This window comes from Chrysochloris asiatica, unplaced genomic scaffold (assembly GCF_000296735.1).
Source record: "Chrysochloris asiatica unplaced genomic scaffold, ChrAsi1.0 scaffold00001, whole genome shotgun sequence".
NCBI lineage: Eukaryota > Metazoa > Chordata > Mammalia > Afrosoricida > Chrysochloridae > Chrysochloris > Chrysochloris asiatica.
In genome coordinates this window covers 44,251,786-44,255,954 of record NW_006408519.1, presented here as the reverse complement: position 1 = coordinate 44,255,954, position 4,169 = coordinate 44,251,786, and the positions used below count along the sequence as shown (strand labels likewise).

At 46.0% G+C, this 4,169-nt stretch overlaps 1 pseudogene; it reads right to left on the bottom strand.

The window, feature by feature from the left end:
• Positions 1–354: 354 nt before the first annotated feature.
• LOC102831381 lies at positions 355–1,323 on the bottom strand (annotated as a pseudogene).
• Positions 1,324–4,169: the final 2,846 nt, after the last annotated feature.

Below are 4,169 nucleotides of genomic sequence, written 5' to 3'. Positions count from 1 at the left end.
GTCTGGACAATCTGAGATCATGGGCAAGTGTCTGTTTCCTCCATAGTGAAAGGTCCCTGAGTGGCTAACCAAAAGATTGATAGTTCAAACCTATCGATCAATTACACAGAAGAAAGACCTGACCATCTGTGGGTTTGTTTGGATTTTTTTGGCTGGATAGTGAACTTTATTGATGATACATGACAAGACTAGGCTCTCTAAGCCCCTCCCCTTCTCCAGAGGGTTTGGATGGAAACTGTGAAGATAGGAGCTTCTCAGTGTGTAAGGGGGTAGAGTTGGGGTAAGGACTCCCAGCAGCTGAGGTCCTCTTTCTTTCTCTAGTTCTGTTGCTGGGGCTGGTGGTCCAGGGGGCTCTTATTTTTTGGAGGCCATGTGGACCATAAGATCCACTGCCCTATTGCTGTAGCCAAATTCATTGTCATACCAGGAAAGGAGCTTGACAATTGAGGGTAATTCCAGCCCCAGCATCAAAGGTGGAAGAGTGTGTGTCACTGTTAAGGTCACAGGAGATGATCTGGTCTTCAGTGTAACCCAAGATGCCTTTTAGGGTTCCATCTGATGCCTGCTTCACCACCTTCTTAATGTAATCATATTTGGCAGCTTTCTCCAGGCGGCAGGTCAGGTCCACAACAGACACATTGAGAGTGGGGACACTGAAGGCCATGCCAGTGAGTTTCCCATTCAGATCAGGGATGACCTTGCCCACAGCCTTGGCAGCACTAGTAGATGCAGGGATGATATTCTGGACAGCCCCATGGTCATCATGCCACAGTTTCCCAGAGGGGCCATCCACAGTCTGCTAGGTCATGAGTCCCTCCACAATGCCAAAGTTATCATAGATGACCTTGGCCAGGGTGGGCAAAGAGTTGGTGGTGCAGGAGGCATTGCAGACTATCTTAAGGGAGTTGTCATATTTCTTGTGGTTCATGCCCATCGCAAACATGGGGCATCAGCAGAAGGGGCAGAGATGATTACCCTTTTGGCACCACCCTTCAAGTGAGCCCTAGCCTTCTCCAAGGTTGTGAAGACACCAGTGGACTCTACAACATATTCAGCACCAGCATCACCACACTTGATATTGGAAGACTCTTGCTTCTAGAAGATAGAGATGGACTTCCCATTGATGATAAACTTCCTGTTCTCAGCCTTGACAGCGTCATTGAACTTGCCATGGGTGTAATCATACTTGAACATGTATACCATGTAGTTGAGGTCAATGAAGGGGTCATTGATGGCAACATCCTCCACCTTGCCAGAGTTAACAGCAGCCCTGGTGACCAGGCACCCAATTTGGCCAAATCCTTTGACTCTGCCCTTCACCATCCTGTCTCAGGGATGCGGCTGGTGCTGCAAGAGAAGGTGTGGCTGCACGTTGAATGGGGAGATGCCAAGAGCTCTGACCATCTGTTTTTGTAAAGATGTAAGCCAAGAAAGCCCTTTGGAGCACCATGAAGTATGGTGTCATTATGGGTCATAATGGATTTGATGGCCATGAGTCTGGAGGTTTCCTTCATTGTAAATGGAAATGTCCTCCATTTTCATAGATGACAGATGTTACTCATGCATCCCAAGAATCTGCGATATTCTTTGGAAGAATAGGTGATGGATAAGTGTTCCTTGAACAATGTAGAAGTAAACGAAGGAGACATGAGCAAAACCCAGATTCTCCAGTCACTGAAGAGTCTAGAACCGAAAATAACAAAATCATAATACCAGCAGAAATTCTAAGCAAATGACTAAACATGCTAAAGGATGCTCAGAGAAACAGACAGGATGATCGCTCCCACCAGTGTCTTGTCTGCCTCTGTGGAGGGACAGCACATGAACTGAACCATGAATAGTGTCTGGGAACGAGGCCAAAGGAAGCAACAAGGGTGTCTGTAAGAATTAGGATAAGATAAGCAAATCACTGAGTCCATAAACCAAACCTACTACTACTGAGTCAAGTCAGACTCAAAATGATCCTGTAAGATAAAGTTACCCCATAGGGCTTCCAAGACTGTAATATTTATGGAAGAGAATTGCCACATGTTATAGAGCGGCTGGTAAGCTCAAACCACCAACTTTCCAGTTAATTGTTGAGTGCTTAACTCTTATGCAAACAGGCCTCCTGATACTGAGCAAAATCAATGGCAGATAACAGCTCTCCAGCTCATCATAAATAGGTTGTGTGGATACTATCTGATTTTTACATTTAATAGTCTAATGCTCAAAGCAGAATTATTCTTCAGAAATCCCAGATAACAATCCCATTTTCCCTATCTCCACTGGTTCCACTTAGCACAGGCAATATCAGAACTGTTAAGAGAACCACATGTTCACTCCCCTTGTCTCATGCTTGTCCAGACTTGCCCCACTCCAATCCAGATGAACCTTCTTGACTTTTACAACTTCCCTGTTGCAAATGGTTACTGTGCTCAGCTTCTAACAGAAAGATGAGGGGTTTGAGTTTACCCAGAGCCACCTCAGAAGAAAGGCCCAGTGACCTACTTCTGAAAAACCAGTCACTGGAGTCTCTACGGAGTCCAGTTCTACACTGTCACACTTGGGTGCTGTGAGTTGGAATCAAGTCATCTGGATGGCACTGTTTGGTTTGGGCTTCCTCTGAATAACCAGAATGTTCCTTAAAAGTGAGGGTGGGGAGACTTCATCTCACGTACTTGGAACATGTCATCAGAAGGAACCTATCCCTAGAGAAGGACATCATTTGGTGAATAAAAGAGGAAGAGCCTCAGTGAGATGGATTGACAAAGTGGCTGCAACACTGAGACATGACTTGATGGTAGTGGGCTTGGGTTTCCCCAGAGCAGGACCGGATGGTATCTCATTATGTCCTCACAGTCACTGTGAGTTACAGAGCTGGACAACAGCAGCCATGACATAGCCAAGCCACTGCCTCTTCCTTCCCTCTGGCTGCACACCAATTTGCCTCCTCAGAAGCTTTGGCTAGAAACACACCTTGGATTCTGAGACATTGCCCCCAGGAGTTAGATCTTTTTCCTGGACTTTCTTTTGGGCTATGGGATTCACTATTCTGCAGTTTTGTCAGGTCAGAAATGAGAAGAAACTGACTGAAGTTGTCACACCTGGACCTGAATAAGACATAATGACCCATTTCTCCAGGCTGCCTCAATCCGCAGGCATGAGCTCTCTACCTGCAGATTACAGGCAGTGGAGCAAGCTGAGAAAGTGAAGGGAAGATGCCGGAGGGTGCCCTGCCCTCAGGGAATGCAGATAAAAGAAATGCTTTGACAGTCTGGGGCTGCTCAGGCTTATCCTCAAGACCTCTATCTTAAAAAGTCACTTTCTGAATCCAGGCATTGATGACAGTAAGGGAATTAAATCACAATAAACTCATAAAGATCAGAAACCTGCGAGAGGCAATCAAGGCAGATGAGCAGGGGAGATTAAATTTTATACCATGGAAAACACATTTATGGAGCAAGCAACTTGCCAGAGAAGAGACAACAGGAAACCAGCAGCTGTCACTGGCTGTCCAATACCCATCCCCATAATCACTTGTTAAGAACCCAAGAATCCCATTCTTCCTTGATAAGAATCCAGTTTTGCCTGGAGAAGGAACATACTCAGCCCAAAGCATAGGTCATAATTAATCCCAGCTGAGCTTGATACCTGTGGTCATCATTTCAATAGATGCCATCCTTGGGAGGTGAGGTCCTGGGACCAGTCCTGGTCAATATGACTGATGTGTGAAGCAGTCTTCTGGCCCAAGACTGGTTTGCATTCCTAATACAGGGGGAAATCACTGATGCAATGATGCAAAGGATTAGCACACTCAGCTGCTAACTGATAGGCTGGAGGTACGAATCCACCCAGAGGCATCTCAGAAGAAAGAGATCTACTTCCAAAACATCAGTGACTTGAAACCCCATAGAGCACAGTTCTATTCTCACACACGTGGGAACCAACATCACAGCAACTGGCTTACACAGCTAGAACCTTCTTCTTCCCGCTTTCTTTCTGCCTTGATGAAACTTGATGGCTGGAGATGAAGCAGATTTCTGGAAGCCCTAGGGCAGGACCAAAAGGATTGTGAGACACTAATCTGATCATTAGTTTACTGAGCCAAGGCAACAACTGATGAGTCCAAGTCAAAGAAATTCAGCAACCTGCAAAAGGTCATACCTGCAGCTAGCAAGTGATGGGCA